The sequence below is a fragment of the Melospiza georgiana genome, chromosome 33, assembly GCF_028018845.1.
Source record: "Melospiza georgiana isolate bMelGeo1 chromosome 33, bMelGeo1.pri, whole genome shotgun sequence".
NCBI lineage: Eukaryota > Metazoa > Chordata > Aves > Passeriformes > Passerellidae > Melospiza > Melospiza georgiana.
Genome location: NC_080462.1, coordinates 677,488 through 691,373, shown reverse-complemented (window position 1 = coordinate 691,373; position 13,886 = coordinate 677,488). Strand labels below are relative to the sequence as shown.

Genomic DNA, 13,886 nt, shown 5'->3' with positions numbered 1-13,886 from the left:
CATTTCAAGAGCCAGCCTGGAATGGGGGGATTCTGCCTCGTTTAATGCCACAGTGTCAAGGTAAAAACCTGATTGCTAAAGAAAGAAATTAGTGACAATTATAATCACCGTGCTGGGCTGCAGCTCTCTAATAGAAAACTGTCACTTTGGAGGATAAATACAGCTCAGGAGCTCTGTGTGTGTGTGTGTGCAGGCCTGGGAGCACTCCTGAGTCCACTCAGGCTTTTATTCAGGACAGCTGAGCATGGAACAGCCTCCCACATATCACAAGAATTTTATATTTGTATTCAAGACCTTAATATTTGATCTAAGGAAGGAGGTTTAACAATGAGGGTGGTGAGGCCCTGGCACAGGTTGCCCAGAGAAGGCTGTGCCACCTCTGGAAGTATCCAAGGCTTGGTTGGGACAGTGGAAGAATGAGATGGGTTTTAAGGCACCTTCCAACCCACACCATTCCATGGTTCCACGCAGTGAGCCCGGGGATTTTTGCTCTTCTCCCCTTTAAGATGAGCTGAAGGTCAGAGAGAAACCACATGAGGCACTTTAGGAGACACAAAGTGCAGAAGCACAGAAGAAAAGGGAGGGAAAAGCACTCATGGGGTCCCCAAGGCAGAGCCTGCAAGCCCTCCCTGTGTCACTGAATTGCTCCTCAGGGCAGGGGGAAGCACAGATTTGATGGTTGTGGCTGGGGAGAGGAGGGAGACAAATCTTTTGCAAAAACCTTGAGTGCAGAGGGAGAATTCCTTGCTGCAAGGCTGGAAATCCAGCCCCCAAGTGTGTGTGGCAGGTTTGGGAGCAGTCAGGAGGCTCTCCCTGTCCCTCACTCAGACCCACAAGTGCCCAAGGCTTTGCAGCAGGAGGTGTGGAAAGCAGAGGCACAAAAGGGAGGCAGGGCTGGTCCCCTGACTCTGAGGAGCTGGGATCCCTCTTCAGGCAGCTGCAGCACTTGAGAGATGTGTCAGGAGCCTTTCAGTGCCTGAGCACCAGCAGGGAAGGGCCGCAGGAAGGATTAAGGGGATTAACGTGGTCTGGGAGCTACTTCCAGGAGATTTGCCACGTTGGAGAAATCTGGAGGGTTGAGCAGGGAGCCTTGCCCTTGCTGAGGGAGTTTGAGAATCAAAGGAGGTCCAAAACACATCCTGCCCTGCGCTGGTGCTCCCTCAGGACCTGGCACAGCTGTTCCGACCCACTGAGCTGCCCCTGGTGAGCCCAGGATGTAGAGCAGCATTTCTGGGGAGGAAAAACCAGTTCTGACCAGCCACGTTCAGAGCTAGGGCTGCAAACTCGTGAATTCCCACACACCTCGTTCCTACAGGGGCAAGGACACCACAGAGAGCTCTCACTTTGTGCTGAGGAGGCAAAGGTGTGAGCTTGGCCTCCAGCCACCCACCACAGGGTGGCCAACAAGCCCAGCTGGCACGTCCCACCCACACCACCTTCTTCAGGTGGTGGCCACGCCAACCACAGCAAAAGGAATTTCCTGATGGTCTTCCAGAAGTGGGAATCCTACAGAAATGATTGGGGTCACCAGCACCCTCAGTGAAACCTTTGACACCATCCTCAACATCAGCCAGAGCTTTTAGGTCATAGAAAAAGCAGGGACAGAGCTGCATGCAGGACAGGCTATGGCATGGAGACCCACCATGGCATGGACACCCACCATGGCATGGACACCAACCACAGCACGGACACCCACCATGGACACCCACCACAGCATAGACAACCATGGAAAAACTCTTCAAACCACAGAATGGACACCCACCATGGCATGGACACCAACCACAGCATGGACACCCACCATGGACACCCACCACAGCATGGACAACCGTGGAAAAACTCTTCAAACCACAGAATGGACACCCACCATGGCATGGACACCCACCATGGCATGGACACCAACCACAGCATGGACACCCACCATGGACATCCACCACAGCATAGACAACCATGGAAAAACTCTTCAAACCACAGAATGGACACCCACCATGGCATGGACACCAACCACAGCATGGACACCCACCATGGCATGGACACCCACCACAGCATAGACAACCGTGGAAAAACTCTTCAAACCACAGAATGGACACCCACCATGGCATGGACACCAACCACAGCATGGACACCCATGGAAAACCTCTTCAAACCACAGCATGGACACCCACCATGGACACCCACCACAGCATAGACAACCATGGAAAAACTCTTCAAACCACAGCATGGACACCCACCATGGCCTGGACACCCACCACAGCCTGGACACCCTCCACAGCATGGACACCCACCATTTACAATCATCATGGCATTGACACCCACCAGGGCACGGACACCACCAGGGCATGGACTTCCACCATGGCCTGGGGACACCCACCATGGCATGGATGCCCACCACAGCCTGCAGCATGGCCAAGGACCCACCACGCCTTCCTGGCAATCAGGCTGGCCCCTGCCCTGATGGCCCATGGGTCCCAGGTGGCATCTCCTCAGGCCCACAGGTGGGATCATGGTGTTTTTCTGCCACCCAGCTGCTGGCACTCTGCTCAGTGACCACCGAGAGGGTGGGGTGAGAGGCCTGGAGCAGGTGGACCAACTATCACATGCCAAGTCCATGTTGTCCATACTCCAACCATCACCTGTGTTCCACCTGTGTTCCACCTGTCCCATGTGTCCTCCAGCCATCACGTGCGTGCTCCATCCACCACGTGGATGTTTGGTCTTGTTCATGCTCCATCCATTACAAGTTCTCCACTCAGCATGAGTGTTCTCCAGCCGTTACACACACGTTCCAACCCTCATGTTCACACTCCATCCACCTGCACTCCCCATCAATCACATCCATCCTCCAACCATCACACGTGTCCTGCAACCATCATGTGCATCCTGCGACCATCACATGCGCCCTTCAACCATCACATGGACCATCCAACCATCATGTGCATCCTGCAACCATCACATCCATCCTGCAACCATGTGTCCTGCAACCATCATGGGCATCGTGCAACCATCACATGGACCATCCAATCATCATGTGCATCCTTCAACCATCACATCCATCCTCCAACCATCATATCCATCCTCCCACCATCACATCCATCCTGCAACCATCATGTGCATCCTCCATCACATCCATCCTTCAACCATCACATCCATCTTCCAACCATCATGTGCATCCTCCAACCATCACATGCACCCTTCAACCATCACATGGACCATCCAACCATCATGTGCATCCTGCAACCATCACATCCATCCTCCAACCATCATGTGCATCCTTCAACCATCACATCCATCCTCCAACCATCATGTGCATCCTTCAACCATCACATCCATCCTCCAACCATCATATCCATCCTCCCACCATCACATCCATCCTGCAACCATCATGTGCATCCTGCGACCATCACATGCGTCCTTCAACCATCACATGGACCATCCAACCATCATGTGCATCCTTCAACCATCACATCCATCCTCCAACCATCATGTGCATTCTCCAACCATCACATCTATCCTCCAACCATCATGTGCATCCTTCAACCATCACATGCACCCTTCAACCATCACATGGACCATCCAACCATCATGTGCATCCTGCAACCATCACATCCACCCTCCAACCATGTGTCCTGCAACCATCATGGGCATTGTGCAACCATCACATGGACCATCCAACCATCATGTGCATCCTGCAACCATCACATCCATCCTGCAACCATGTGTCCTGCAACCATCATGTGCATCCTGCAACCATCACATCCATCCTCCAACCATCATGTGCATCCTGACACTGTGTCTTCCAGCAATTGTGTGCATCCTCCAACCATCACATCTATCCTCCAACCATCACATCCATCCTGCAACAATCCTGTGTCCTGCAACCATTGTGTGTGTACTGTAAACATCATGCACATCCTCCAACTATCATGGGCATCCTGCAACCATCACAGCTATCCTCCAAACATCACATCCATTCCGCAACCATTACATGCACCCTCCTGCAACCATCACAGACATCCTCCAACTATCACATCCAACCTCCAACTATCACATCCAACCTCCAACCATCACATCCATCCTCCAACCATCACATCCATTCTCCAAACATCACACCCATCCTGCAACCATTACATGCACCCTCCAACCATCACTTGCATTCTCCAACCATCACATCCTTCCTCCAACCATAATATCCATCCTGCAACCATCGTGTGCATCCTCCAACCATCACATCCAACTACAGCCTTGCCATCCTGCAACCATCACATCCATCCTGCAACCATCACATCCATCCTGCAACCATCACATCCATCCTGCAACCTTCACATCCATCCTCCAACCATCACATCCATCCTGCAACCATCACATCCATCCTGCAACCATCACATCGATCCTCCAACCATCACATCCATCCTGCAACCATCACATCCATCCTGCAACCATCACATCGATCGTCCAACCATCACATCCATCCTCCAACCATCACATCCATCCTCCAACCATCATATCCATCCTCCAACCATCACATCGATCCTCCAACCATCACATCCATCCTGCAACCATCACATCCATTCTCCAAACATCACATCCATCCTCCAACCATCATATCCATCCTCCCACCATCACATCCATTCTCCAAACATCATATCCATCCTCCCACCATCACATCCATCCTCCCACCATCATGTGCATCCTGCATCACATCCATCCTGCAACCATCATGTGCATCCTGTAACCATCACATCCATCCTCCAACCATCACATTCATCCTGCAACCATCACATCAATCCTCCAACCATCACATCCATTCTCCAAACATCACATCCATCCTGCAACCATCACATCCATCCTCCAACCATCATATCCATCCTCCCACCATCACATACATCCTCTAACCATCACATCCATCCTGCAACCATCACATCCATCCTCCAACCATCACATCCATTCTCCAAACATCACATCCATCCTGCAACCATCACATCCATCCTCCAACCATCATATCCATCCTCCCACCATCACATACATCCTCTAACCATCACATCCATCCTGCAACCATCATATCCATCCTCCCACCATCACATCCATCCTCCAACCATCACATCCATCCTCCCACCATCGTGTACATCCTCCAACCACCCAGGCCTGGCCTGAGGAGGGCACACACAAGTCCTGTGCCCTGGAAAGGGGCAGGAGGGGCCCCAAGGATGGAAGGCTGTCGTTGGCCCTGCACGGTGCACGAGACGTTTCATCTTTGTTAAAGCCTCCAGGCATGCTCTTAATGTTACCCCTCTAATAATAATATTTCATCTGCCTTATCTGATTAGGTTAGGCTCATTTGATTTTTGCAAAACACCTTTAATCACCTTGCAAATTCCCCATCATTACAAACAGAACCACCACAAACGTTATCGGCAATCTGAGTTTTATTTTCAGCAATCTTTTTTTTTTTTTTTCATGTGCAAGAAAGACAGTTGTAAAAAAATAATTTTAAAAATATGAACAAGACAGAGGCTGCGAAAACATTAACAAGGCCCTATGCTTTCTGCTAAAGTGCCTTCATTTCATTATCATTAAATTTGCCTAGTAATTAGATTTCGGTGCATGAATATTTTAAAAAAATGTAACAGACAGGCTGTCAAAAAAAAGCACGACAACATCAATTCGATAATTTTTTAGACAGAGACATTCATAAGCAATTAACACAGATTTCCTGGGGTTGGAGACTCTTTTTCTTTCTTTTCTTCTTTTTTTTTTTTTTTTTTTTAATTTTTCCTATTCTTCCAGCCTTATGCTCTTCACCTGAAATTCAAATAAAAATAAAATTACTGTAAACATCAGCTCTTTCTGCCCTTTTTCCCTGTTTGCTAACACGATTTCAGTGCCATTTCCCCCTCGCTTAGCATGCTCCAGCACTCCTCCCCCCGCCTCCCACCCCAGCCTTGCTAAACACGGGCAGGCACAAGGTTGGGTCATCCATCAGACCTCCCCACTCCTGCAGGACCAGATTAAATTAAGGTTGCATGAAGCTTCTGTCTTGATCTTCAGGCATTTCTGCTGAAAACAGTGATTTTGATCACTATTTGCATAATGTACAGTTACGTATTCACCGGCTCCCTAATTATACGATCTGTGTTCGACACCGCTCCCGACGCGGGGAGGCTTGTGCAGGGCATACCAACCACTGCTCCAGCGTTCCTGCTCCTGCTCCAGCTCCAGGTGAGCCCAGGAGGATCCATCCCCTCCCCACAGCTCCTCCCTGCAGGTTGGTGCCACCTGCCAGGGCTGGCACAGCCCTGTTTGCCCTTCCCGCCTTGTTTGTGGTGCCAGTCCCTGCTCTGCAGCTGCCAAAGCTGAGCCATTGTCCTCTCATTCTCACCCTCTGGGGTGCACACGAGGCCCACCAGCCTCTCTTGCTCATCCTGCATGTTTCCAACAGCATCAAAAGGTGGATGGAAAGCAGCACAGTCCCAATTTTCCCCCTTTTTTATGTCCTAAGAACCTCACATGGCAGAAGAAAACGCAGCCAGGGGCTGTTTGCTGAGATGATTCAAGGGCTGAGCTGCTTTGGAGGTGGGAGAAGGACATGGGAGGTTTAGCCCATGCCTGGAACCAGCACAGACCCCAGCCCACACTTCCCACATGGCTGATGCAGCACCCCTGACCCCATGGAGATGCCCAGGAAGGAGCTGGTTGCTCACATCAGCTTCTTGCACTTGCAGAGGGCAAGTTCTCACTTTTTCCTGATATCTTCATTTGGAAACCAGCAACAATTGCAGGGATTTCCATAGAATTGAGGAATGGTTTGGATTGGAAGGGACCTTAAATCTCATCTCATTTATCCCCTGCCATGAGCCCTGTCCAACCTGGCCTTGGACACTCCCAGGGATGGGGCAGCCACAAACTGTTTAATTTCAGACAGAGCTTCCCAAGTTCCTGTGTTTAGCTCTAAATCAGGTCCAACCCCTGAAATATCCAAGACACTGTGCACAGGTCCAGCCCTAATTTCAGTGGAGCCTTTGGGATTCCAGCAGACCTGGTGTTAGGGGTGTGCTCTTACAAGAGCAACATTATTCAGTGAGCCCAACCTGCAGACAGGAAGCCAAAATTACATTTTCAGGTGCTAAAAATCATGATCCAGAGCTAAGAGGTGTGCTGAGTAGACAATAAACAAAACCCCAAACCACAATTATTTGACCTAAACATAGGTGGATGTTTAAAAGCCACGTCTGTGTTATCTTTTTATTCTTGTTATCATCATGATCATCATCTCTGGCAAATTAGGAATTCACAAAACAGCCACACACAAAGAAAATCCTGGACCTCAACTCAGGTCATGCCTTCCTAAAATCTCCTTTGCAAGGTTTTATCGGCAAGAGCAGGGAGTAGAAGCAGTTGGTACAAGCAGCTGAAAGACCAAATCAAAAGCATGTGAGCAGATTAAAGAATCAATCTCTCCGTTTGATGCAGAGGAAATCCCACTAATTATAAAGAAGGGGCTTATTTCCTGGAGTCACTCTGTTTGAAGTCATCAAAACTAGTAATACTTAATTACTCTACTTTATGGAATATATAACATGGAGGCCCTTTGCCACTCGCCAGCCCACTGCTGCCATGGCTGGCGCTGGGTTTCCAGGGGCTGTGGTGATGTTCCTCCTCTACCTGTGCCCTTATTTATTCAAATGAAGCCCTTAACAGCCCTCACGTGAGCCTGCACGGAAGCATTTAAATGTGCTTTAAAGGGAGGTTATAATGAAAAAAAAAAAACCCAGAGTGATTTAGCCCTGTGAGTTACCTGGCTATTACTGAGATGTGTGTGTGCTGCGTGTGTGCCTCCTGCAGAATCAGGTATTGAGGATTAAAGCAGACTGGAGGTATTTGCCTCATCCTAATCCTTGGAAAGGAAAGGGAGCTGACAGGGGTGTGGCTGGAACAGGGCCCTTTGGACCTTGCTGAGGCAGCTTTGAAGGTCCAAGAGCGAGCTGGTTCATGGGCACATCCAGGTGACATCCGTGGATGGGTGGGAAAGCACAGTCAGGTGTCCCGAGGAAATGAAAGGAGGCACAGGATCTTCTCAGAGCTGCTATGAAGAGATCTAAAATGGAGCATTCCCTGATTGTCCTCATCTCTCCAGGGCAAATCTGGTTGGATGTGCTTTGCCCAAGAGCCAACAACCCCCAGTCTCCTCAAACACCATGGCAGAGTTTGAGTTTCTGGGTGATTCACATGGAGGGGAATCACAGATTCCCTTAAAAAGTAGTGATAATCTTATTTTTAAAGGTTGAGAGAAACCTTGGAAAATGTGACCAAGAGGTTCAGGCAGGGAAAGGCAAGTTAAGTTCCTTTTTGCCATTCCTGGTGTGGTCTCAAGCAGATCTGAGTATTCCCAATTGCATCCCTGGCCCTGATGCTGCTCCCAGCACCTGACCCTGCTAGCAAAGACTTTCCTGTAGGGAACAAAACCCCAAAACTCTCTCCCAGGTTACCATGAGGTTCCCTAAGCACAAAACTCTTCTAAAGGCAAACTCCAGGGAGCAAGTGTGGTGAAGAGCTGCCCAATTTCCATGGCTGGAGAGCACCAGAACAACCCAGTATGGATTTGATTTGCTCAGGTCTGGCTGGTCATGAGACTTTTTTCAAATTGCTCTTTTTCCAGCTAAGCTGGTAAATATTGCTGAGGAGGGACAGAGGCACAGCTCTTCCTTCATCAGCACCTGCACACACCCACCTGGGGCCATAGGAGCTGCACAGACACCACCATGAGCAATACCAATACCAATTATTAAATTATTACCAATGGTAATCATGAATCCCCTGCTCCATCCTGGACCTTCTCCCAAATAACAGAGTCCAGCAGGCAGAGCACATGGAGATGTGGAGCCATGAGGCTCTGTTGGAAATTCTGCACATACCATGGCACCAGGAATGTCCCAGGAATGCTGCTTTGGAGTCATGGGGCCTCACAGCCAGGAATTGTGGGTGAAAAGGGTTTGTTTCCCCTAGGACAGAAGGGAAAGAAATCTGCTAAGCCTTGGTTTGACCCGACTGGGAAATGCAACTGGGCTCCAGACTAGCTCAGCTGGCCTGAAAAAAATCCCTTTTAAGATGTCTGAGCCTTGTAGAAGCATAACAAGTCTCTAAAAAACCCTCTGCACAGTCCTACCAGGACCTTCCCTGCTCAGTGGAGAGCAAGAATCCACTTGGAGGGACACAGCTCAGAGCTGTCTTTTCTCTTTTACAGGCTTGGAGGGCATGAATCAAAATATTTTCCTCAGAATTCCAGCATTTCACCCAGTGAGGGTGGTGGGAATAGTTCGAGCAGGACCTGAAATAAAACTCTCACATTTCAGTCCCTCTGCAACTGAGAAACACCCACAACCAGCCTGTAGCTGGTGGTTTTGCCTCATTTCTTCAGCTCTAAGATATCAAAGGAGAAAAAGGATCTGCTGCAAGGCAAATACCCCTATCTTTGCTGGCTGGATAGAGACCAGCCAGGAAGGGACTGTGTTTTATCCAAAGAGGTTTTCTAGGGCTGGACACATCCTCCCCTGTGATCTATCATGGCCCAGGCTGCTCAGACCTGGGATTCAGCCCTGCATCTCCAGCAGTGATGCCCTGCTGCAGGTGGGATCCCTCAGGGCTGCATCCCTCAGGGCTTTGGGAAGGATGGGTTTAACCCCCTGGTCCTGCCCTGTCCTAGGTCAGAGCTTTGAGCTGTTCTAACAGCAGAGCACAAACTAAACTTTGGGAGCTGCTCTGAGACCACAAGCAATGGACTTTTTTCTCGAAAACCTCAAAATGTGAGCTCAGGCAGAGGTGGGTTCTGTGCCTGAAAAATAAAAACACCCACAAGAGCTAAACCTTCCTGTAAGAGAAGGACGAGGGCTGAAATGCTCTGCTCAGAGGGGCGTGTGAGGGGGCCCAGCTCTGCTGCTGGCTGTCCCTGGAGGAAGGGGTGAGTTGGTCCCTGCTGCCATCACAGAGAGAAGACCTCACCACTGTTGCAGGTGAGAGGAGCCTGGACTGCATCTCACAGGGCTCTGGGCAGGATGGGTTTAAACCCCTGGTCCTGCCCTGTCCTAGATCAGAGTTTTGAGCTGTTCTAACAGCAGAGCACAAACTAAACTTTGGGGGCTGCTGCTCTGCACACTGTTCTGTGACCACCAAAAAAGGCAATGGACTTTTTTCTCTAAAACCTCAAAACGTGGGTTCAGGCAGAGGTGGGTTCTGTGCCTGGAAAATAAACACACCCACGAGAGCTAAACCTTCCTGCAAGAGAAGGACGAGGGTTTAAATGCTCTGCTCAGAGGGGCGTGTGAGGGGGCCCAGCTCTGCTGCTGGCTGTCCCTGGAGGAAGGGGTGAGTTGGTCCCCGCTGCCATCACAGAGAGGAGACCTCGCCACAGCCTGGCTGAGGTCTGTTTGTCACTTTTCCTTCATTATTTGCAGTTTGTACACAGGCGTCATTAGGGATTCATTCGGTTTCCCTAGCAGCAGGCATTAGTCTGGCTTCCCTTTCCCCCTTCCCTCGCCAGCGCCCTTTATTTTTAGTGTCTTATTTACAGTTTGACAGAGTAACTGTAACCCTTGCAAGCTACTCCAGCGGCTTTAATCGGGGGAATAATGAGTCCTGTCTGGCGATGAATAGAATTTAGGGGACAGATTGTTCCACACTCGCCCGGTGGGGTAATTTATTTATGTGCGCACTTGTCAGGAGGAGAAAGGGACGGGGGATCTGTATGCACCGAGGACATTGCCGGCGCTGAAAGGGAAGGGAGAATGGAGCCAAACGCCCCAGATCCCACTGCCCACACCCCCCGCCCCCCCGCTCCTCCAACAGCTGAATGCCTCCGGTGGCCGTGAACTTGGATGGGCCCAAAGCCCCATTCCCAGGCCCTCGGCACGTCAGCGGGGCCGCCGGGCTGCGGCAGCGGGCCCGGGGCTCCAGATGGGTCCGGGCGATGCGGGCAGCCCTCCCCGGCTCTGGCCCGCATAGCGGCGGCACGGGGAGCAGCCCCATAGCAACCGTACAGTAGCGGCAGCGCCGCGGGGGGCTGGGAAGAGAGGCAAAGCCCTCGGAAAAATACAGGATGGGTCCAGACAATGGTGCTCTCTCTCTCTCTCTCTCATATCATAAATTACACGGCAGCCACAAAAAAAAAAAAAAAAAAAAAAAAAAAAAAAAAAAAAAAAAAAAAACAGCGGAGGATCTTGCCCTCTTCCCTCGCTCCCACAGCTCGCTGGGCATCCCCGGGCATGGGGACGGCCAGAGGGGAGGTGTGAGGAGCTGCATCTCCCAGCCCACGGCATCCCCTTCGCCCTTTCCCCGTCCCCTCAAAGCACGTTTCCTTTGCTCCACAGCTTTTCTGCTTGCTTTTCTGCTTTTTTGTTTTCAGCGCCAGTCGCCTGTTGCACCACGACGCTGGTCCTTCAGCCAGAAGCAGCTCCTGGTGCAGAAGCAGGAGGGTTTCTCTTTCTGCTTGGAGAGAAAAGTCCCTTTCACTCCCTTTTGATTCTCTCTGTCTCAAGGCTGGGAGTGTTTTGCACCTAGAGCTGTCAGCAGCAAGGTCTCAGCTCAGCAACTTCCAGGAGATGGTTGGAGCTGGACCAGACTGCACCAGAGCCATCCCTGGGCTCCTGGGCAAAGCAGAACTGGGATCCACCAAACTCCAAAGCCACCAAGCCAGGAGCTGGCCCCCATTAGCAGAAAGGATTCACATTGCAGGGACACTAAGAGACAGCACAGGAGTGCAGGGGTCTCTTTGCACCCCCAGAGTAAAAGAGGGGAACCCAGGCTGCTCACCCCCACTCAGACATGGAGGTGCTCAAGTTCCACCTGAGTCCCTTAAACCCCTCCTGCCTGGCCCAGCTCCCGCCTACACTTGGTAACTCACCTTTACAAAATCTCAAAGTTAGTCTAGAATTACATTTGGTAACTCTCCTTTACAAAATCTCAAAGTTAGTCTAGAATTACATTTGGTAACTCACCTTTACAAAACCTCAAAGTTAGTCTAGAATTACATTTGGTAACTTTCCTTTACAAAACCTCAAAGTTAGTCTAGAATTACATTTGGTAACTCACCTTTACAAAACCTCAAAGTTAGTCTAGAATTACATTTGGTAACTCTCCTTCACAAAATCTCAAAGTTAGTCTAGAATTACATTTGGTAACTTTCCTTCACAAAACCTCAAAGTTAGTCTAGAATTACATTTTCTGCCTAAGTGAGGACTCATTTTAAGCAGCCAGTGTGGCATCAGGACACTCCAGCTCTGTCAACACCCTTTTCACACCAGTGTGGCCATTCTGGCTGCAGGGGATTTGCCTTCACTGCCCTGTCAGTAGAGTCAGGAATGAGACTGATTCCCATGATGGTGCAGAGCATCTTGCTGTTCCTGGAGTTTTACCATTTACCAGCATACTGGGAGAGAACTGGGTGATCCACATGGCTCTGAGCCCAAGCAATCACCCAGACACCTCACCCAGCCGGGCTTCCTCTCACAGGTGAGGGGGCTACAAGGGGCTCTGGCTGCCTGACACTTCAACCTGTGGAAGCAGCAGTTAGTGGGCAGTGCAGGGGACTAAACCAGGCAGCAAGCACTGACACCACATCTCCATCCATGGGACAGAGAACCAGCCTTCTCTGCATGTCCACTGGGGTAGAACTCGTGGGATGGTCCTGGCATTTTGTCACCGTGGCCTGAAGCCAAAGGTGATGCTCTGGCTGCTCGGGAGCAAAGGTCTGACCAAGGCCCCTCCAGTCGGAGAGAGCCCTCAGGCAGCACAAGCACCTGAGATGCACCTGGGGGTCTGGCAAGGTGGGGACAGTGTCCCCCAGCCAGGACCTCACCCCAGGGACCCTGCAGCAGCCCCTGGCCCAAGGATCTCCAGCCCAGGAGCTGATTCAGGGCAGACATTCCCCTCGGCAAAGAGGCTGAAACCTCTCCTTGCTCAGCCGAGCTCAAGGCGGGACAAGAGTCCCTAAAACAGGCGAGAAAAGGTCTTTGCAGCAGGAACCTGTGTCTGCCCTGCCGAGTGCCCTGCCGAATGCCCTGCCGGGTGCCCAGCCCAGCCTCGGTCGGGGGCACCCCCTGCCCTGCCCGTCCTGCCGGGGGTGCCGATCCCAGCCAAACCTGCGGCACCACCGCGCCGGGCCCGGGGAGGGGGAACCTCCTCCGGGTACAATGACTGTCTATTCTGCTGATCACAAGCCTAATCCTCTTTGGTTTTTAATTGGCATTTGGGCTAAGCTGATTTAAACCTCTTCACCTTGTTGGGTCCCCCCCTCCCCACTTCTTTCTTTTCTTTTTTTTTTTTTTTCTTCTTTTTTTTTTTTTTTTTTCTGACCAAATAACAACGCTGCCATCACCAAGTCCCCGGCACAATGACAGCTTTGTGCAAGGGCGAGAGGAGAGGAAAGGGAAAGGGAGGGGGAGAAGGGAAATGTGCTGAACACACTCGGAAACAATGCAGAGTTTGTGATTCAGACTTGACCACTGGCAAAGGACCCGCTTCAGCTGCGCCTCCATAATAAACACACTGTCCCTTCCCAGCACCTCTCCCCTGGCCATCAGCTCCTCCTCGGGCCAGCTGCCCACTGCTGTGGGCTCTACCTGCCATGCCCATCCCTCCAGGTGGATCCCTTCCCCACACCCCAGTGTGACCCAGCACATCCCCAGGCTCTCCATCCCTCAAGGTGGATCCTTTCCCCACGCCCCAGTGTGACCCAGCATGGTGGTGCCACATCCCCAGGCTCTCCATGGATCCCTTCCCCACACCCAAGTGTGACCCAGCACATCCCCAGGCTCGCCATCCCTCAAGGTGGATCCTTTCCCCACGCCCCAGTGTGACCCAGCATGGTGGTGCCACATCCCCAGGCTCTCCATGGATCCCTT

The 13,886-nt window shown here is 51.2% G+C and overlaps 1 long non-coding RNA gene across 8 annotated transcripts in view; it reads right to left on the bottom strand.

Moving 5' to 3' along the window:
• Positions 1 to 5,402: 5,402 nt before the first annotated feature.
• Positions 5,403 to 13,886, bottom strand: part of LOC131095353 (uncharacterized) — a 32,162-nt gene continuing 23,678 nt past the window's right edge. For 4 of the 8 annotated variants that reach the window (XR_009115859.1, XR_009115857.1, XR_009115863.1 and 1 more), the window contains 2 exons: positions 7,790 to 8,993; positions 5,403 to 5,796 (listed from right to left, as the gene is read on the bottom strand). This is a non-coding gene — a long non-coding RNA (uncharacterized LOC131095353). The other 4 variants (XR_009115861.1, XR_009115862.1, XR_009115860.1 and 1 more) reach the window with 4 other exon arrangements.